The 22,464-nt window shown below is 45.2% G+C and overlaps 1 protein-coding gene across 13 annotated transcripts in view; it reads left to right on the top strand.

Annotated features, from left to right (window-relative positions):
* Window positions 1–4,613: 4,613 nt before the first annotated feature.
* The window catches only part of ADGRL3 (adhesion G protein-coupled receptor L3), a 527,115-nt gene continuing 509,264 nt past the window's right edge, over window positions 4,614–22,464 (top strand). For 11 of the 13 annotated variants that reach the window (XM_040597007.1, XM_040596917.1, XM_040596958.1 and 8 more), the window contains exon 1: window positions 4,984–5,088. The gene's annotated coding sequence lies outside the window, so the exon portion shown is untranslated. Of the gene's footprint in view, window positions 4,710–4,983; window positions 5,089–5,155; window positions 5,256–22,464 lie in introns of those variants that run through there. The other 2 variants (XM_040596934.1, XM_040596925.1) reach the window with 2 other exon arrangements.

Below are 22,464 nucleotides of genomic sequence, written 5' to 3' on the forward strand. Positions count from 1 at the left end.
ATGCCGGGGTGATGGATATGGAAAAGAATAGGAGTAGATTATAAAGAGTCTTACGAAATGATAGAGCAGCACAACAGATCAATGCACTTTGGGGTTGCTCGTGCAGGTAAGTTATATCCTTCAACTGCAGACAATAACTGCTTTTCATGTAATCACACCCGGGATATGGCATTAAATTGCAATATTTCATTATCCATCCTTACAAAACATGCAAGAATTTGAAGGGAATTCAGATCCAAAGAAGAAAAATTATCAGATTTCTGGAAAGACTGATACACAAGGAGATATAAGGTAGCTTAAATATATAGCTTATCTAATCAATAATTAAGGAAGGGAAGGATAATGGTTTAAAAATATGTAAGAGAAGGATAATTATTTCAGATGAGGCATCGTCCCAGTTCAGCACAGTGCTTAAACACATGCGCATATCCATCAGCACTGCAAAACACCAGCGCACGTGATTTCAATGGACCTTAAGCACTTACCTAAATTTAAGCGTGCATCAAAGTACTTTGATTAATTGGGGCCATAACCACAAGTAATGGTATGAAATTAAGAGATGGAAAAATGTAGGCTGAACAGCAGGAAAATCTTCCAAACGACAAGATATATGAGACTGGGGAGTAATCACTCAAGGGAATTGGTGGAAACCTCATCCCTGGACACCTTTCAAGTTTCGCTGGACAAAGCATTGGGAAAATATCCTTTGGGAAATAATCTTGTTGTTGCCTCTGGAGACGGCAACTGCACCACCTAATGTAACTTTTCTGTCTCTAAGTTTTTCTGAGCTGGCTCACAGCATTAAGCCGGAGAGATTATTTTAATGAGCAATGATAGAACAACAGGCTGGTGGCCTTCCGAAGCAATTCTTTGCATCCCCTCACAATTCAGTGTGTTTTTTCCATCTTCATTACATGTAATGTTATAAGACTTAAAAAAAAAAAAACAACCAAAAAAACCCCACAACACAAAAACCACCACACTTTTAGCGTAGTGGTACTTCATCTTCTTTCCACTCACTGACTAAACATTGATTTCATAGAATGATGGAATCATAGAATGGTTTGGGCTGGAAGAGACCTTAAAGATCATCTAGCTCCAGCCCCCCTGCCATGGGTAGGGTCACCTTCCACTAGAACAGGTTGCTCAAAGCCCCATCCAGCCTGGCCTTGAACACTGCCAGGGATGGGGCATCCACAGCTGCTCTGGGCAACCTGTTCCACTGTCTCACCACTCTCACAGGAAAGAATTTCCTAATATCCGATATAACTCTACCCTCTTTCAGTTTAAGGCCCTTACCCCTTGTCCTGTCGCTACATGCCCTTGTAAAAAGTCCCTCTCCAGCTTTCCTGTAGCCCCCCTTGAGGTACTGGAAGGCTGCAATAAGGTCTCCCCAGAGCCTTCTCTTCTCTGGGCTGAACAACCCCAACTCTCAGCCTGTCTTCACAGGAGAACTGCTCCAGCCCTCTGTACATTTTTGTGGTCCTCCTCTGGACTCACTCCAACAGATCCATGTCCTTCTCATGTTTTGGGCTTCAGAGCTGAAGGCAGTACTCCAGGTGGGGGTCTCACGAGAGTGGAGTAGAGGAGGAGGATCACCTCTATCAACCTTCCGGCCATGCTTCTTTTGATCAGCCCAGGACAGGGTTGGCTTTTTGGGCTGCAAGCGCACACTACCAGGTCATATGGAGCTTCTCATCAACCAGCATCCCTGAGTCCTTCTCCAAAGGGCTGCTCTCAATCCATTCTCCGCCCAGCTTGTATTGATACTGGGGGTTGCCCTGACCCAGGTGCAGGACCTTACACTCGGCCTTCTGAACTTCATGAGGTTTGCACAGGCCCACCTCTCAAGCCTGTCAAGGTCTCTCTGAATGGCATCGCTTCCCTCCAGCATGTTGACCGCACCACTCAGCTTGGTATCATTGGCAAAACTGCTGAGGGTGCACTCTCATTCTCACCTCTGCATTAAAACAGAGCTTAAAGTTATATAGGAAATCTAATTTTAACTTGTAGGGCTTTGTTTCTTTCCCAGAGCATGTGTGATGAATATCGTCAGAGAGGTAATTGTATATTGGAGAATCTCATAACTCTGAGGATCCCAGCAGAGTTAGTAATAAAGATTTGGGGGGTTTGGTGGTTTCTTTGTTGTTTTTTTTCCCCCTCCATGCTGCCTCTGGCTGTTTCAGAAAAGGATTTTCTCAATGATGGACTGGTAGATTCTCTGAGGGCTTTTCCCACTGCAGGGAGTGATTTTGGTCGGCCAAATGTGAGGCCCAAAACACAATGTTTTTTTAATTGCTTTAAAACCTATCTTTTGCTTGAAGTAGACATTTGTAGAATGCTGTGCATCATCCACCTGAACTTTTGGGGATATTTTGAAGCCTTGTGGGAAAGGCCGGGTGTTTTTTAACACGACTTTACAGAGGTCTGCTGGAAATGGAAATGGTTGAGACAGATCTGTTATAACTTTTAGATTCCTGCCCCCGCCCCTGAATTTCACCGTTTCACCACAGCTAACATTCTTCTTACCCCCCCCGCCCCAGTGTCACAGAGATGGGCCCTGTTCTTATTCTTGGGAAAACAGCGTTTATGTATATTGGTCTTAATTTTCCACAGCACACCAATGCATCCAGAATAACAGGTTTTAATCTAAAGTACAGATTTTTGTGCCCATCTAACTAGCGATGCAGCTCGGAATACATGTGAGCATCTTCCTGACTCATGGTCTGAGTTAAAAAACAAGATTAATTAATTATTTAATTAACCCACTGAAAAGGATGGCCTTGCCAGTTCTCTGTCATCAGAGATCTTTAAGAGCTTGTCAAAGTAACAGCCGGGAAGGATAATAACAGGCGTGGGCCTTCCATGGGGGTGGGCTGGGTGGCCTCATTTGGGCCTTCCTGGCTGTCTTGGCCGCAGGGTCGGGCTGTGTGTGCTGGACGCCGTGGCTGCAGCCGCATCGCCCCGAACAGTCTGGTCACTGGGGTAAAGTGTAGCATGTTGCATCGGTTAGAACTGGGGCAATTGGGAATTGTTGGCTTTTTTCCCCTTCTTCTTCTTTTTGTTTGATTTGTTTGGGTTGTGCTCTCCAAAATTAAGAGCCAACGGGCAGCGCAGCCTTGGAGAAAAGTGTTTGTCACCTTCCAGCCAAGCACGATGACCTCCGGAGGTCCCCTGTAAACACGTAAAACGGCAGTTTAAAACAACAGCACGCTTCTCACGCCCTGTGCTGGGTGGCCTCGGCTGGCCAGGGATCGGGGGATTCACATTTTCCACCTCCAGGTGGCCCCAGGGCAGGGACAGAGTGTGTGCCCCCAGCCCCGGCTGCCCTGAGCCCCATCCCGGGGCTGGGCAGCAGGGACAGGGCCTGTGGCTGGTCGGCAGGCTGCGATTGGCCGTTTGGCTGGGCAGAGGAGGCCAAGTGGCCAATCGGGAGGTGGGGAATCCTGCGGAGAACGGTTCCGTGCCAGAAAGACAGGCTGCGATTGGCTTTCTGGGAGGGGAGCAACAGGCCGGGCAGCGAACGGGGAGGTGAGGAAACCAGCCGGCGCTGGTTCCGTGCCGGCAGGGCAGGCTGCGGTTGGCTGCTTCGCCGGGGACAAAGCTCAAGTGGCGAATGGGGAAATAAGGAATCCAGTGTGGAACGGTTCCGTGCCTGGTAGGCATGCTGCCATTGGTTGCCTGGGAGGGGAGCAATGGGCAGAGTGGCCAATGGGGGGGTGGGGGATCCTCTCGGGAGCTGTGCGGGAGGTGGTGTGCGGGAGGGTGCTGGGGCAGCGGAGGGCCCGGGGGGGGAGGGCGGCCGCGGGGCACTGCGGGACCGAGGGTCGGCAGGGCGGGAGCCCGCGGCGGGGCCGTGCCGTGCCGTGCCGTGCCGGCCGGCTGCTAGGTGGAGCCCGCGTCCGCGCAACCCAGATCCGGGCTCTTGCCGCTCCCCCGCCCCTCGGCTCGCCGCCGGCCCGGCTCCGTGCGGCAGCCGCCGGGCAGGGCAGCAGCGCCGCGCTGCCCGCTGCCTCCGCCGCCGCCTCCTCCCCGGGCTCCCAGCCCGGCTCTGCGGGGAACGCGGGTGCCGCGCGTCCCGCTGTCCCGGAGCCCCCCTCCCGTGTGCGGCGCGTCCGTGCTGCGCTGTGCCGTGCCGAGCCGAGCCGGCCGGGCCGCCCGCCCGCCCGCGGCCATGGGCCCCCCCCGCGCCCGCTAGGCACTGCGCGGGGCGCGCCCGCCGAGCCACCGCCGCTCCGCGCCCGCGGAGCCGCCCCCCGCCCGCCGGAGCCGCGCTGGGGCTGGCGATCTCCGCAGCGGGAGGCGAAGCGGAGGCAGGATCGGGGGTGCCGGCGGAGCCCGGGGGGCTGAGCAGCACCCGCCTCCATCTGCGCGGGCGCCTTTGTGTCCCCCAGCCCCGGCGGAGCGAGGGGCCGCGGGCAGGGGAGCGGATGCGAAGGGCGGCTGGTGCTGGAGGGGGAAGAGAAAAGGAGAAAAGGGGGATGGTGGAAGATTTCTCTCCGTGGGTTTTTGTTTTTTTTTTGGTTTCTGGTGGTGGTTTTTTTTTTTTGGTGGTCTCTTCGGCAGCGGCTGTTCTTCCCCAGCAGCAGCGGCAGCAGCAGCGGCAGCAGCAGCAGCACAGGCAATGACTCTGCCGCATACAAATCGCTTGGTCGGTGGTGCCGGTTCCGGAGACATCACCTTGCTCTGAAGTTGCCCACCTGGAGGAGGTAAATCGGAGCGGGGCTTTGGTCCAGAGGGGTCGGCGACGACGGGGGAGAGGAGGGAGCGATCGCTTCCCCCTTCCCCACGCATCCTCCGTCCTCCGGGAGGGAGCCTGTGGTGTAGGCAGAAGAACACGGCAGAAAAGGAGAGACTTTTTCTTCTTCCTATTTTTTTTTTTTATTATTATTTTTCCTTCCTTGAGGGACATTCCCTGCTTCTCATCCCCTCCTTTTCCTCCTGGCTGAGGGGCTTTAGTACTGTGGCCGGGTCTGCTTCCTGCCCCCACCCCTGGTTTTAATGGCTGGATTGTGGCAGCAGCTCCCTGCTGCAGGTTGTTGAGGAACTGATGGGGACTTGCATCGCAGGAGCTGGAGGTGACTAAAGGTAATTAACCACCCATCGGATGGATGCTCACCAGCCCTTGCCTTGCCATCAGTTGCACCCTTGCCCGATCGCATTGGGCTGAAGGGTGCCAGCCGCCCTGGGCGCACGCTTGGATTGAATTATTTCATAATAAGGATAGTTGCCTTCAGGGAGGCTGGATCCTCCAGGTAACGGGGGAGCATCTCTGGGGGTCTGCATGCTGGGGGGGACGACAGTGGGGACGACAGTGGGGACAAGGGGTGTGCTGGTAGTTGAGGAATGCCTTGTAGGCTCCAGCTGGGTTTGGCCGTGGACAGTTGGGTGGCGAAGGCAGTGGGTAGATGGAGGAGACCTGGTAGATTTTGTTCTTGCTCTCCCTTCTGTTTTTCTGTGAAAGGCACCACATTGGACCGGTGGGTTTGCTGGTGTTACACTGAGAAATTCCGGAGTTTCATGTGTCCCCCCCATCCTCATGCCCACCCCTTCGTGGATCTACGTTTCTGTCTAATTACTGAAGGGTGCCTCGAGAAGCAATGGCTTTTCTGGATGGCAGGAGGCAGAGGATGGGCAGGGGTTATAGGTGGGGATGCTGCTGAACTGGGGGGTTGCCTCGAGGGTCGCATGTACGTGGATATGGGGTGGGAGGGTAGAGGTCCGCATCCAGCCCAGCGGCCCCAGGTTACAGGTAGGCACGAGATTCTCTTTCCCTTGCAGCCACAGAGGAAAAGATACAGTCCAGGTAGATGCATTGCTAGAGATGTTCTGAGCTTCCACCTCCTGCCTGTGAGATTGCATTTGCCAGCTCTAACCGTATAGGGCTGGTATTTGCCAGAGGGATTTTTGAGCAAAAGGGCTGGTATGTATGGCTGGAAGAAGAAAATTGCTTTTGGTTTTGTGCCTTTTTTTTTTAAATTCTTGGTTTATTTGCTTACTTAAATTACTTATCTGCATTCCTCTTGCAATCATCTTATGACTGTTTAACTTGGAAATACGATTGCAAGGCAGATGATCGCTCCCTGCCATGAGCCAGAGAGCAGCCCGTTCCTGTTTCCCAGCCTATGGAGCCTACCTCGCGCTGGTGCCCTTTATTGCTAATGGAGATGTAGGTACAGTGCCCCAGAAACGTGCCCTGTGTATCTGGGGGATTACCTTCACGGGCTCAGTTTGATCAACAACATAGCCCCCACAATGCGTTTAGTTGGTTTTTTTTCACCCTTTTCCCTACAGACAGGCAGACGTTTAGTTTTGCGGGGGGTATGGCAAGGTAAAAGAGGAGCCTCTCATTCTTTCCCTTTCCTGATAGGCATGTGATTCTTCTCTGCGGTGGTTAAAACCATTTGTATATTGCCAAAAGCAATGGCTTGTTGTCTGCTTGTCACTGTGGCGTTCCGGGCTTTAGCCAAAACAACTCATGTCTATTGTTTTTACTTTCTTGTTTAGATCACTCATTAGGAGATATTAGCATTTCCACTCTCCCAGTCCTGGTTCCAGGCAGCTAGCTGCTTAGGAGGAGGCTGAGATTAAAAAAAAAAAAAAAAAAGAAAAAAAAAGGGTGTGTGTGTGTGAAAATGCCATCTGTGTCTTGATAGAAGGCACATAGGTAGTCTGCTAGTTACAGTTTCTTTCTGTATTATAGCACTGATTATTCCAGAGCGTTGAACTAAGATTTTTCAAAGCCGACCCCCAAAAAAATCTTCCCTGGGGTTAAAAATAAATTCCATTTTCATTGTGGAATGCCGTCTCTTAAAAGAGTGCAGTCAATGCTGGCTGCTTGGTATTGAGTAGTAGTGTGTGTATTGTAGAGCTCATTTATCATCATTTCCAGGGGTTCGTGATATGAACAGGCTTCTACTGTGTATTCATTAGGAAAGATCCTTTTATGGAGTTTTTTATGGGGGTAAACCAGGAGTTGCAGGTTAAACCAGGCAGCTATCAAAAAGTCTGCAGTTGTCACTTAAGAGTACCGGACTAGAAAGGGAGAAAATCTGTGCACCTGTGCTGATGTTAGGTGACAAAGTTTGGGTTAGGGCTCCAATGTAAAGGCAAAGCTAAAACAACTGCTGTCAGGTGGCAGGGGTCAGTCCCCCTTGTTGTGGTTGAGCCTGCTCCTCTTCCAGCTCCTTAAGAATACTTTTTCCTTATTTAGACTTTGTTTACTATAAAGTGACTGTTGTCTTCTTACCTGCTAACAAAAAGTAAAGTGAATACAGATCTCTGGTGTGTCAGTTTCCAAAAGGACTGAAGTTTTTATAAAGCTAGTGTTGGCCTATGAGTTCAGTATGATTTTTATTGTTCAATAAAACATGAATTTTCTCTTTTCTTCTGGGGGCTGTTAGGAGAGGGTATGTTTAATTTTGCATTTAATTCCAGAGCAAGCTAAGTGGCAGTGCAGATTAATAACAGTGAAAACACAGAGTCCTCCATTGTGGGGCAGTGAGATTTTAATGGTATTTATTAAACTTAAGGCTAGCAAGTCCTTGCTTGGATGTTTTGTCTGACAAAAGTAGGAGCTGGGTTTTTGATTTCTCCGTGCCCTCCGGAGATGGTGGAGCAGCTTCTGTGTCAGCCTAGAAATTCATCCCTGAGCACCTGCTGGGTTGATCCACCTCCTTTGTTTGCCGCAGCCAGTGCTCGGCTGCCTGTCCCGCAGGTCAGCATGCCATGGGGACCACGTCCCTCCCTGCCAAGCGTGATGTGGCAGAGGTGCTCGATTCCCTATCCTGGTGTTAATTGCAGAAAAAAAACTTTTTCCTCCCACATCAGAGAACAAATCGCCCTGCCCACCAGTGTGAAAATGAAGCTGGTGTCTTTTGCTGGCTGGGAGGGAAATGCGAGCAGGTTTGTAGGTAAAGATGCAGGCACATGCATTGAGCCGGATGGCTGGTGAGCTGTGTGTCTGCATGCTGCCCAGCGTTGCCGGGCTGTTATAAAAAATAATAAATAAAGATTTAGAGGCAGGTGGACCAAATTATTGGCCAGGACTGGAGAGGAATATGCATGATCTTTGGTCAACAGGTCAGTTGAAGGGCCTGATGCTGTCATCAGGGTTTTCACATTCAGAGCATGAGTGCATGCATCATCAACATGAGTAAATGAGATGCACGCAAGAGAATGAAGTCTTTGTAAATGGAGTAGTCCTGGGAACAGGTGATTTATTATTACAGATTTTAATACTAATAGTGTTGGAACTGGTGTAGACTGACTAGGAAACAATTTCATGCGCAACACAGTATAAAGGATGGGTTGGAGATAGATGAAAGAGATGGAGTTCAGGGAGCAAGAATGCATCAGGGAAAAGCTAAAACGTGGAGGATGGGCATGAGGCCTTTTATGCTTTAAATAAGTTTTGTTTCTTTTTTTTTTTAATTCTTTTTAAACTATGTTTCTTGATGGTTGTGGTGGAAACAGCCCAGTGCTGTGATTGGAGTGGTTTTGATAAAACTTCTTACTTCTTAGGCTGTTCTTGCACAAAAGAGGTTTGGAAGAACAACTGAAGAAATACTCTTTTGGAGCAGTGATGATCTGAGGGCTAGGCATCACAATATTGGTGTATTGCTTGGGACAATACTGAGACACCATGACAGCCCTGCAAAATAGAGAAATGTTTTCCTGCCACTTTTGATGATGGGCTGCTTATTGCGGTGGGATGCACTTGGTGAGCATTGAAGTTTTGAAGAGATGTTTCCGTAGTTCATGTGGACTCCCAATTCTTCCCTGCTAGTCCCTTTCTCATTCAATAGATGCCCTTCTGCTGGCAGGTGAGCACTAGAAGTGCACCGTGATGCCAAATTTTGAGTGTACCTACACACTTCAGTTTCTGCTGTGTCTATAGGCAATGTTTCAGGTGCCTGTAAGATGAAGAGCTAGAAAATGTGTCATTTGTAACAGTTTGCTCTGCCCTGGGGTATTTGTAGGAACTTAATTGTCCCAGATGTGGTAGTCCGGCATGCTGGCCTCTTGACTGTGTCGTCTCCTGGGGTCATGTCTGCCATGGCAAATCTTTGTCACGATTCTCACCAGCACTTAGTGTCAGGCTCTTTAATCCCTGCTTGGGACGTGTATGAATGTGTCCTCATTTTGTAGGTGTTGAGATGCTCGAGCACTCCCTGATCTCATCCTGGTGCTGTAGGCAGTGGAAGCTCCCAGAGCAGGCAGTGAAGGAGGAGGAGGAGGAGCTTGCTTTTAAGCATCTACTTTTAATTTTTGGCTACTTTAATGGCAAGGAAACCACCTCCTACTCAAATGCAATGTGATTCTATCTAAGACCTTATCCCATGGTGTGTTTTTAGCTTGCAAGTTTTCGGTGTAATGCTTGCTTTATGTTCCTCACTAGATAATCTCTATAGCACGGTCTGAAACACATGTGTCTCCTGGGTGCAAGCTAAGCATCATTTTTAAGACAACTTCTCTAAGGACACCTTGACACTATAACTTTCTTCAGCAGTCTTTGCAGAGAGCCTTCTGATTTTGCCTGTAAGACATATGCGTTTATCAGTTATCGCACCAAGCTTCTGTAGCTATATTGGGTAGCTAGTATTGGGTGGCTGTATCTGTAGCTATATTGGGTAGCTAGTCTTTTCAGGCAATAAAAACTTTATTTTAATTGGGTTCTCGACCACTGTTATTACTTACTAAGCAGTGCTCAATGTGGGACATCTTCCTAGCCTGTCTGAAACCTCTGTTTTCCTGCAGCAGAGAAGTGAGGACTAAATAAATTTTAATTTTTTTTTCTTTTTTCTTTTTTTCCTCCCTTTTTAAACTTTTAATCTCTACTTTTTCAGGCCTACTATCATCCAAGGGAGATATTGCTGCATCTGTGATGAGGTTTCTGCTGTAATCAGTAGAGTACTACTGTTGGCTTCCCAAAAATCTCAGATGCAGTGTCTTCTCAAAAACGTTGCCCTGCTTCAGCATCATTTTTCTAATAATTGTGTTGTAGTGTCTTTGCCAGAGGTGGCATTTCAGGCTGAACAAAGCTGTGCACGCAGGTAAAGACTTGAAATGTGTGCACACTTCTAAAATCGGCTTATGAAAACAGTCAAAAGTTAAAATAAAGAGACTACCGTTTGGGACTTGACAGGTTTTGGTTTCAAGCACCATGTAATAGATACCATTCTGAAGGAAGCAAAGAAGTATTTGGAAGCTGTCCTAATTAGGCAATATGAAGTTATATATATTTAATTTAAATGCCTAATAGTAATAAACTTCCACAGAGCATCCCTTGATGTATGACCTCATGCTACCAGGTTTTTTTTATTATTTTTTTTTTAAGCACCTTAGTCAACACGTGAGTAATTAAATAAGAATTATTTTGGTGGTTACAAACCTAATGCTTCCTCAATCTGTAGCACAACTCCAATTCATTGCAGTTGATACCCGACAGGGAGCAGCTTTGAAATATTTTGTACAATGTTTTGAGTAGGTTAGAACATAGCTTTGGTACTGTTAATTGTAATAGGTTTACTGACTTGATTGCAGTTGTATTGATTTATAATGTTTTGAACTTTGCAATGGAGCTATGCATTTCTAAAACTTACAGTGAAATGTCATAAATACAAAGGACCAACATGAATGTGTTCGTACAGCAATGCAAAGTTAAAATGAAGTGCAGGAGAACTCTCTGTACTTTTGTAGAAGTGGTGCTTAAAATTTAATCATGAAATTGCCCTACTATAAAGTCCTGCACAAAGGTGCCAGTGCTGAACAGTGCTGTTCTGAAAAGAAGTCTGGTGTAAACCTGGTGCCTTCGGATAAGACTCTTAAGTGGTTTTATACAAACGACAAGTAGTTTGCTTGTAACAGGCATCGCGTACAATGCATATGAGTTTTTACAGTAAGTCCCATTCCCACTCTGCGGGAACCAAGAATTGAGTTACAGAGCTGAAGGTGCTGAATGAATAGACACTGTTTAAAGTTAGAGGGATAGAAACATTCTGACTACTGCAGTCTTAGTGCATCCGCTTATTATATGCAGACACCATAGATAGACTTATGAATATCACAGTTTGGGCAACAGACAGGGTTCTGAAATTTTTTTTTTTTGGTCAAACTTGGGGAAGTGAAAAAGAGGTATGTAAGAATTGCAGCTATACCCAAAACATATGTACCTGCATCTGTATGTCTGTGTGTGTGCATAGGTTTTGTTTGTGAAATCATGGTGCTGATGCATAGAGGTGTTTTTAAATTCTATTGCTGGAAAAACTTCTATCCCTATTGATTTTCTAATTCTTTCTTGCATTTGAGATGTAGGTGCAGTGATGGACAATAACAGCAAAATACTTGTGTATGGGCCTGCAGTTTTAAAATTTTAACTGAGTTGCTCAGTTAGTCTGACACTGAAATAAAACAACCACGTTTCAGATATGCTGAGCAACCACATGTTTCATCAGAGCTGGTGCTAGTCCTTGCTTATTTGTTGCAGGAGCTTGTTCCCATTCTGAAGTTGCTGATCCCAAGCCTTCCTTAATGCGATTCTTTTTCACTGCCCTCAGAGCACAGGAAAGTGTCACTGTGTTGCAGAAGTGATGTGTGCAGCTTTTTTTGGGATGTCAACGTTTTCCTTCAAGAGAGGAGTAGGAGTATGTTAGAGGTAATTACGCTAGCAAACTTTGGGCTGATTTAGGTTAGATGGGGAATTTAGCTCGCAAGAGCCCCGCACCAGGAGCTGCCAAGCTGTTGACTTTTTTTTAACGTACCCGGTGTGCCGTGTTGGAGGACAGCAGGGGGAAAGGGAAGCATTAAGCAGAAGCCAGCGACACCCCTGTTCTTGTTTGGTCGGTGGCTCTCGCTGTTTGCCAGCCCTGCAGGGGCACTGCCCTGCCTTGCTATTCAGCACCCTGTTGCAAACCGAGCCTTGGCTTAAGCCTGTGAGAATAGGGGAGGGACCTGAGCCCAGTTTTTGATGTTCTGCATCGGTGGGTACCCTGAATACTCAAATGCATTCCAGTGACAGCTGACCCTGTAAGGAGATTTTCAATAGTTCTCTGGGTTTTTTTCCCCCCACCCTCCTTTTTTTTTCTCCATCCTGCCCCTTTTTCTCTTTCTTTTTTTTTTTTTTTTCTTTTTTTTTACCCCCACCACCCCAGTTCCAAAGACTGCTACTGGGGGTGGGGGGATGTGGGGGGGAAGCACCCATCATAGCTGTCTGAGTAGATTTCACTGTTGGTGAGAGTTGAGAATTTCAGGGATCATGCTAACTCCTTTTCTTTCACACTGCCTTCGTGCATGCACATCGTCATTTTGAAATGGTGCAAATTCCTGTCACTTGTTTCAAAGGGGACAGATTTTGAGTTTTTTTTATGGTTGGTTTTTTTTGTTTTTTTTTTTTTTTTCCAGCCAGATGTACATTGCAGGTTTTGTATCCAGAAATATCTGCCATGTAGTTTTCCTTGTTTGCCACTTTTTTTCTGTGTATTCTTTTGTATCTTTTGGCTTGGGTCTTCCCCCACCCCCCTTTTTTTGTCCTGTAGTAGCAAAAGGCTTTGGGATTCTGTCCTGAATGACTTTTTATGTTAAGGCTATCTGGAAGTACACAGAACTGGTCTATAATCCTGTAGTAGTTGGCTTATCCAGAGAACAGTCATTCTGGTTTACAGCATACAGCAGATTGCTCTGTTGGACATTGCATCTCAGCTCGACCTCACTGGAACTGTGTGTGTGATCTAAAATTTTATTTCTTTGGAGTTAAGATATTTGCCTAAACCAAGGCTTTTAATAATTTGGTAATGTGGTGTATATATCCTTCTTCCTTCTGAGGGAAATTATGATGTGACTACTGCACTTGCAGCTCCTGCAGCACAGACTTCTTCAAGATGATGTCATTTTGGACTGTCATTAATGGGCACAGGTGTGTGGAGTGTCTGCATGTCTTTTGCCCCCTCCCCCCTTTTCCTTTTTTTTTTTAAATTTTTTTTAAAGGGACAGTAATATCACAATCTCTGCTTTATTTGGTGCAACTCCAAAACGCTATGTGTCTCCTTGTGTAAAATTCATCCTCATAGGTATTTGAAACGTAACGGTGCATAGAGTGATAACTTGTGACCTTTTGACAAGCGATCTGCAATTACAATTGTAACGCACTTTATAGATCTCCTTAAGTAGGTCACCAATTTGCAATGAGTCTTTCTAAAGTCTGTGTGATGCATTTTGTTTGGGGGAGTGGGGAGCATTTTTCTGTATACACAACATCACTGGTTTTCCGAAGGAAGGCTGAAATGCAACAAGGGGTTTTATACCTGCGCAAGTATCTTTGTTTGGATGAGAAATACAGGGCACATCACTGAACGCATGAGGGTGTTCCCATCTGAGCAGCTCTGTGTTTGCAGAGGGGTGGAGGTGTTGGGTGAAACTTAAGCACTTGTAGAAGGATGTTGGCCAGTAGACTCAAGCAGTTGTTTATGCCAGCCTAAGCTAAGAAGTTTTGATTTTCCCACACAAGGGCAGAATCTGGACCTTCACTGTGTCTGCAGGGATGTTTGTGGCAGGGAGAATGGGATACGGTGGGGAATATATCTAAGAGCTGCCTAGCTGTTTGTCTCCTCCAGCTTTGGGAGCAGCAGATGGGGGTGGGTGGGAGTCTTCTCCAATGCCTTTACGCTTGATCGCTCCCTCATCCCGTGGGAGTGAAGGGCAGGCCAGCATAACCCATGGGACAGGCTGTAAGGGTGAGGATGCCAGCTTTTGTTTGACACTTTTCAAGCTGTGAGCTTGAGCACAGCGAGGGTCCAGAGTTCCTCCCAAGTTCATGTAATCTGGGAGCAAAGCCTTTCCAGAAGTAGTTATTGTGGTAAAGCTGGGGACTTAACTACATAAATGATTCTATAATTCTACTAATTTTTAGGTTGGAAAAGATCTTTAGGATCATTGCGTCCAACTGTAAACCTAACACTGCCAAGTCCAAAGTAGTAGGCAAGTTAGTGAAGGGTCTCATGAAAGTCTGGTCTGTAGTAATATAGATATATTTTGCAGTAGTAATAATGTAATGCTGTTTCTGTGAGCTGGTTCGTGCTCTTATTACTGTGATAAAATAAATGGCAAAGCGTATGTTGACCTAGGGGTGCCAAGTTCACTCCTGATTTCTCAAGTCAAATAGGTCTCTGCTGGGCAGCAGTAGGAGCTGTAGTCAAAACACCAAGCAGATAATCACATGGTTGTTTGGGATTTTTTTTTTTTTCCTTTCCTGTGAATCACTTTTCCTTTTATGCCATAGACATTTGTGTGGGTGGTTCCTTGCTGACCACAAAGATGTGTTTTTTGTTGTCTTTCATTTACGTTCTCTATTGAATTAGCAGAGTTACGCAGTTTTGTCTGTCACACTTGGGTGGGATACTGCAATGATTTAATTTAAAACGAAAGAGAGATGTCTTCATTTTAGGGAAAACCATGGCTAAGCGGTGTGAGTAAGCAGGTTTAGCCTTTACCAGAAACCCTAATTAGAAGAAATCCCATGTACGGTTGACCTTGACTATTGAGACAACCCTCAAAGAAGAAAGAGCACTAAAAATTAGTATGCTGCCGGTGCTGCACTTTTATTATTTGACGTTATTAAGCAAACTCGGTGTGTATTTCTTTTTTGAAGCGTTTGATTAAATGTGTGATCTTATCTTGGTGAAATGGCCCGCTGGGCTGCAGACAGTGGTGTTCAGAAATGAAATTTGTTTAGAGCCTCTGAACAGACATTTATTCAATGAGACCTTTCTTGAATAATAGATGTGACAATGAGATAGCTGTGCAAGGTGTTGTGGGGTTTGGGCTTTTTTTTTTTTTTGGTGTAGGGACGTGCAACATGATCAGGGGGAGAAGATAACACAGGAGTGAGAATCAGGCCCCAGTTCTGCAAAGCGTTATTTTTGGGCCAAGCTTTGCATGCTTCAGGACCTCTCTGTTGACATGTTATCTGGCATATCAAGTGATGCACATATCTAGGTCTGTATCAATAATCTTATCCTTTAGCTGGAGCTTTTAAGATGCTTAAATTTTGTGGAAATAACAAAACCAACCCACAGACAAAAATCTGTAAACAAAAAACCAGAGAACTATGGTAGTTGACTCTTGGGGCCAGTGCTGATGTCCTTAGGCAGTTCTTTGGTTTATAGTAGTCCCATCAAATCAGTGGGAATAAAGGAAGGAGGCTAGTTATTGCATAAGGAAGGCGGGCTTCACCAGAGGGTGCTCACCTCTTGCATTGTGTCCAGCAGTGAGGAAATGTGAAACGTAGGTAAATATTCACATCTTCCTTGTTTGTTTGTTTTTGTTTTTTTTTTTTTTTTTATTTGGAAGCATGGTGCTTTCTTATTAGGCACAGCTACTGTGGGACCCTCCACCTGGGAAAAAATACCCTAAATGGGGCTTCCAGTTTTGAAGCATTATCAGAGACACAACGGTATATATCCGCAAAACAGTCAGCTTCATTGTAGCTTTCCATAAGCTCACAGGGATAAGATTTCATTGAGCATGTGGACTGCACAGGATTTTCAGCTGTTGAGACACTATTACCTGACTTGCTTTTCCCAAGATGAAGCTGAGAAGGAATATGAATACATGAAAAATGTATTTTTTAGAATTTTTTTTTAGTAGTGAATTTGTAAGAATATACTGTGGTGATCTCTGAGGGTGAGAGATGTGAATTTTCCGAGTGGGTTAGTCTTCCCCTGCAAAAGGGCCTTCTTTCTATAAAAAGTTTGCTTTTGAATGAAAGGAGCCCCGGAGTGCCTCTGTTGTAACTGCATTTTGATCAATCCCCATCTGCCCCGCTGCTCCCCTGCATTGTACAGCAGCGGTTTTTACATCAGGTTGGATAGTGATTAAGTGGTTTCTCCTTTTAGAGGTAAAACCAAAACCTTCCGTTACTGGAGCTGGGGAAGATGTGAGCTCTGTGCTTGAATGATACACTGAGGTGCCAGGTTAGGAGCCCCCCCAGCATTTGGCGCTCCAGCTGCTCACCTTACCTGCTCATTGGTTAATGTTGTAGTTTTTCTCGAAAGCTGTATGGCTCTCAGGACTTTCTGATAACTTTTAATTACAGAGACATTTTTCTTTCCTGGCGCACAACTAATCCCACCAGATGCCAAGCGTGGATTCGCGATGCTGGGTGTAAAGTACAGGAATTCACGTGTTTGGGAGCCCTGTGTATTTTGGCATGATGCTTGCTTGAGCTTGAGGGATAATTTCTGCTTGTGAGGTGGTTTGCGTATGTGGTATACTGAGGAATATTTTAAGGGCCTCTTCCATAGATCTGTAGCTGGATGGATATGAGTCATCTTAGTAGCAGAGGGAGCAAGCCCAGAACAAACATGATCCTCTTGTCTTGAGCGTCCTGGATGGTGTTCCCCAGGGCTGGTTTGGTGCTGGGTGAAGCTACCTGCCATGAGATCATCCCTCTGGGATGGTGGTGGGCAGTGGGGAAGGGACGGGGGGCAAGGAGAGCCATGTTTATAACTGCTTTGTTGGTTGCGCAAAGATGACAGGCATTCTTAGCTCTGGCATGAGCTCAGTGAAGTGCTCAGATGGGCCATGTGTCATCTGGGTGCCTGCATGGAAGCTGGGTTATAATCCAGCCTTAAAAAAAAATAATCCCCAAACATTTAAAAATGGTCCTTTATGCAGGTGAAACTTGCATAAGAAAGCACAGCCTGCTAGAAAAAGCAAGGTCCCATTATGATCTGCTTAAACTAGAAGTTTGTCAGGAAAATGAAGATGGAAAATTCACTGGACTGAAGTCTGCTTGACATCTACTCTTCTACAGAAGTAACTTGGTCTAAGTAACTCCATACATAGTGGTTTCTGACCCGAGTCTGGTAATTTGTTTCTGAACTGGGAATGGTAACTCGGTATAATTTTTATTATTCTCTCTCTTTTTTTTTTTTTTTAATGTAAATGCTGCAGAGCTATAGCATTTCACCTAATTTGGAACTCTTAATGGGACTCTAAAATGAGAAAAAAAAATCCATCACAGATAATTTTCTAGGGTAGCTGTTTAAGAAGGGAGCTAACATTACATTTTTTACTAGTATTCTGTTGCTCCTAAAGCTAAGCCAATGTTTTTAATTAAAAAAAGTTACTTGCCGCGTGTGCTGGGTATGCACGCTTTTAGTACACCACTGAAGCTTCCCTTCCTGAGAGATGTGGTGGCCCGTGGCAAAGGTGCATGGGAGCAGTGCTGCTCCTGTACCAAGAGGTAGTCCGTGGTCCCATTTCCCTGCCTGGAGGTCACCTGTGCAGCGCTTGAGGACTTTGTGTTGTGTGGGCTTTGGGGCTGCAGTTCCTGCTGAAGGTCCCACATGTGCCAGCAATCTCTGTGGCCAAAACTAATGCTACACATGTGCCGTAAGGAAGGGGTCGTTCCGCCTTACAACATCATCCTAGGACCCGAGGTAACCCACCTGGACTGGCATTACACAGAACCTGTGTTGCCCCAGGAGGCAGCACAAGGTGTCTTGCGGCAGCACATCCTAATAGTCCCACTTGACAATGTTGCTTATTTTCTGCTCCTGTTGAATTTTTATCTAATTTTGCCTAACACGCCTAATTTGAGTTGGGGAGTAAGAGACTAATCACAACCATGCAGTTAGACTTGTGTGTGTGCAGTAATAGGGTTCAAAGGTGGCTGTGTAATTATATTAAGTTTCCAGCCTCCTTGCTAATTTTCTGCTGATTGAGGGGAGAAATGAGGATCCCTTTTTGTGCCCTGACAAGTATCTTCCCTTCCAGGAAATCAGGGGCTGATGCCTGGCTACCTCAGCCCTTTCCTAGCCCAATGCCTACTCTATTTTCTTACAGTTTCTTCACTTCCATTTCCAGATTCATTATGTCAGACATCCAGGATATGTAAAGATGATCAATGTGCATCTACTGATGCTATTGTAACATGGAGCAATTATTTAAATTAAGCAAGAGGACATCTTTCATCAAAAGGGTGAGATAAAATAATAGCAGGAGTGCTGCTTTGTTTAATGCAGGTCTGCGGTCTCGCTACTGAGATTTCAGCAGCTGGCAAGACACTTCATCATCTGGGAAGGCCTGCTGGGAGACACAAATTAATCGTGTCGTCGTATCTTCATGTTGCCTTGCAGTGTTTGTGCTGCGGTATTCAGCTGTAGGTGCTGATGTTACGTTATGGCAAAAAATGTATCGGCATGCGCCGGTGGAGCAGGATGAGCAGATAATCTTGTGGTTGCCTCCATTTTCTGGCTGCAATGAGCTTATGAAGAGAGAGGGCTTCCCCCCCGCCCCCGCCCTTGCCTTTTCTCATTTTCTCACTGCCTTGCATATCAGTTCTCATCTTATTTACATTTTAGGATATCGGGCCAATGGAAGAGGTATTTCCTGTGTTTTCATATTGATACAATTTTCTTGTCCTTGTCTCTGTACAGCTTTTGTCAGAGAAGCATATAGTGAAGAGTCAATTTTCGCTTTTAAACTGCAAAAAAGCCATCTTTTCCTTATTAATTTGGCTTTGGCTAATGCTCTGCAATCTTTGAAGTGATATGGAAATGTCCCTTTAGTTTGCATGCTTGGACAAAGGCCAGCAGAGGTTTTCTTGTGTGGACTTGCTTTGTTTTGCTCAAAAACTGTGTGTTGATTCAGGCCAGTTGCTGCTGATACAGTCTGGGTCTTTGGATGTGGTATTTGTAGCTAATTAAAAATAGCTGCTAATTGAGAGCTGAATGTTTTGGACTTGAATTTTCCTACATGTTAGCTGGGATAAGAGTTTTCCAGGAAAAGTAGAGTGTATCTGCTTGAAGAGGCTTGCAAAGATCTGCTTCGTTCAGTTTGGAGATGCATTTGGAAAGTAATTCATTGGTGACTCATAATATTGCTAAAATGTGTGGGAAACTGAAGTTTGTTTAAAAAGTGCAACATCTTGTCACTGTGTTTTACTTTTAAGTAATAACTTCCAGGTTATTACTTACTATTTACCTATGATTCACAGGGCCATCACCTGCAGGTACCCGCAGCAGAAGTTGAGTTCAATTGTGAGTGTGGCACAGTGTAATTCCCTCGTGCCACATGATCTATCTGCTGAACTTCCTTCATTCCCCGTGCTGACCTTTATCGTTTCATGTCTTTTCTCTTTAGACAGTTCTATGTTTGCCACTGATTGAAAATGATGTTTAAACACTCCAGTGGGGAGTTGCATGTGTACAGTGACTTCACCAAAATCATGGTGTGCCAAAGTCTGTGAATTCTGGACATACCATGAAAGTTGTTGCCGCTCCAGAAATAGCACCTGTTATACGTTGGATATGAAAGGAACAAAAATAAAGAACTCTTTTTTTATTATTATTTATTTATTTATTACTTTATGCAGAAATAGTGGTTGATGCTTGGGTCGTACTTCTGTATATTTTTATTCTGACGAATGCTTAGCTTTTCCTTTCATCAAACCTTGGCTCCAGATTGCTTGTGCTTCTGCTGGCTGCTTTTTGGTGAGTATTGCGTTCCTGGGAGTTTACGTTTTTCTCTTCCCCCTGAAATAACTGGACAGAATTATTTGAGCTGGTCAGGTGTCTAGAAGACCGTCCCAGTGAGCAGCCTGCCAGCTCTCCTGGTACCTATTGGGTCACTGAGTTGGGTGTAGCCGTGCAGAGTGGGGTGCTGCTGCAGCTGGAGAGCATCCACCAGGGCATGTTTGGTCATCAGATGGCCAGTCAATGCTTTAGGCTGCTAGCCGGTAAGCCTGGGATGGTTAACAGGCTCATTAGCAAGCTTTTATTGCAGGGCTGAAGTGTGGTGCAGAGGAAGCAGGCCTTGTTCTGGCTTGTTTGTTTAGCTAATTGATATTTTTATAATTTTATTCTTTTATTCTGTGCTTCACTTCTGCTTTGGGATTAGTGTGTGTGGTTTTTGTAGTACTTTGGTTTGATTTTGTGGTTTGGTTTTTTTTCTGTGGGTTCTGGTTTTTTTAAAAAGAAGGATGAGGTAGGTTTAGTTTATCTGGGTGAATGGAGGTATGTGGGTGTACAAACTAATAATTTTAACTGGCTTTGTACTTAATGGAAAGAGGCAGGCACTTAAGAGGCATGGTTCCTTTCCTTCTCCTGCAGACATTTAAAATAGGTCAGATGAATTGCACCCTAAAAAGCTTATCTCTGTCCACTGACTGTCAAGGAAGCCTAAGGTGACAAACCCAGAGACATTTACATTGCAGATACCTTAAGATGGAGGAGGTGAATCCCACCCCAGGAGGTCACTTTCCTTGGCTTGCAGTGCATTTCCAATTTAAATGTGAATCTAAATGTGAATGTGTGTGATAAGCTCAGCAAAGCTAATCCAGCAGGAAGTGCATGGGAAGGAATTAAAATGGCCCCTGGTCTTCACAGAGCTTGTGCCCAGGAGGATCTTGTACTTACTCAGAGGAGGATTGGCGAGAGTTGAATGGGTGTAAGGCATGTGCCTTAAATATCACAAAAATAAGTGCAAGCATGGTGAAATTTGAGTGATCCGTCCTGTTAGGTTTTGTGCAGTCCTGTATGTTGAGAGTGGGACTCCCATTATGTGCTTTTGTACCCTCATGGCTTTTTTCCCCCAAGAACATGTAGTAATCTGCAAACCTGAGCAGTTACACCTCTACTGTCCTATTTTCTTTCAAGAACTGAAACACAAGCCTGTGAAGAGGCAGAAAAGGCATTTGCTGGGAGATGTGCCTCCCGCTACTTGAGTGGGAAGGCATCCCTTGGGTATGTGCTTTGGGATGCTGAGCACATTGGTGGGAGAGGAGCTTCCCAGACTGCAGCCCAAAGCTCCTGGTCCCTGGCCAATTAAGGGTGTAGCTAATATAGCAGTGTCCTATGAATACAGTGTGGATAGATCCTGCTAGTCTCTTAAGACTCAAAAAAAAAAAAAAAAGTTTTTTTTTTTCCTGCCCTCCTTTCTGGAGTCTCCGAGAGCTGCAGTTTGGACAGATGTTCCAGTGCAAGTTTTGGCTGCTTCCCCTCCACCCCAAATCAAACCCCTTCATTTTGCCATCTGTTTCTGTGGCTGTATGGGGAACCAGGCTGGGAAATGAAGCTCTAATTTTACAATCTACGTTGGGTTTGTAGCTCTTGCTGGGCTGTTTTCGCCTGGGATTGGTTTCCTGGATGGTTTACAGCTGATTTTTGTGTAGCTGTGTAGTAGTAGCACAAGCTGTGGGACGGTGTGGGGAGTGCAGAGCTGCTTAAAATGTGTACGAGGTTTTCTCTGCAGTGTAGGTGGCTCACAACCATCCTGTTTCCAATCTGAAGGTCAGTCCCCAATGTGTTGGCAGTCTCTTGCTCTAGGGAACACTGAACATTGCATGTATACAGTACACGTGTATATGTGTGTAGGAGTGTGTACATATATATACATCTATATATGTATGGTAACTTGCTAAGCAAGCTTTATTCTGTTCTCTTTCTTCCCATTGTTTGTAACATACTCCAATGAAACTGGACAGAACCGAACCTCAGCATCATACAAATCCATTTTACAACTTGCACAGAACTTTGGAGAAAGACGCAAGAGCAAACTGCATCTTGCATCTTAAAAGCAGAGCTATATATGCATAGCACATGCCTGAATTCATCAATATTGCAGATACGTAGCACTAAATTCACTCACCTCATTCCTAATTATTTGGTGCCCGTTTCTTCTCTGCACTGTTGGTTTTAATTTTTTTAAGCAGGTGACTGATACCTTGAACAGCCCTTCCTCTTGAATTGGATGGAGATGGGGATTTTTAGGACAGTACTATAGTAGTAACACACTGGTGGCTGGGTCTTTGTTGGTTGGGGTTTTTTTGGATAGCTGATCTCATGTCTGTGATGCCATTGTTTGGATGATATTGCCGTCATTAGAGGACGGAGGGAAGATTTATTCTTTAGTCTTGATGTATAATGGTATATGTTACTTTAAATAAAAGGAGAGCTGATAGAAGTATTTAAATACCGAATGTCAGCTAATGATGAAGGAGCATTTAAACTTTCTGTTGTTCTGAATAAGTTTTAAATGAACAATGAAAACAAAGCAGATTTAAACTGAGTGTTTACTCAGTGTGACTTAACAATTCAATTTGTGCTTTACAGTTGTAATTGTCAGATCAAATTAAAAAATCGGAGGGAAGCCACTTGGGGTTAGATCCAATAAAGGACTTCGTATGACTCATTGCCTCCAAAAAAAGAAAAAAAGGGATAATATTACTTGAAAATTTTATCTGCCTTTGCTGGACATGGCCAGTTCTGATTTAGGGGATTGAGAATGTTCTCTTCAGGGTTACTTGGGAGCCCTTGGACTTGGTAATTTTGCTTCAAGTAATTGTTTATGAATATACTATATTCTAATGTATTATATTATTCATGCCTTCCATAGTCTTACAAAACTGTGCATGTCTTATTACAATGATCTCTGTCAGATATAGGGCCCTTTTTTATGATTTAT

Source organism: Falco naumanni, chromosome 1 (genome assembly GCF_017639655.2).
Source record: "Falco naumanni isolate bFalNau1 chromosome 1, bFalNau1.pat, whole genome shotgun sequence".
Taxonomy (NCBI): Eukaryota; Metazoa; Chordata; class Aves; order Falconiformes; family Falconidae; genus Falco; species Falco naumanni.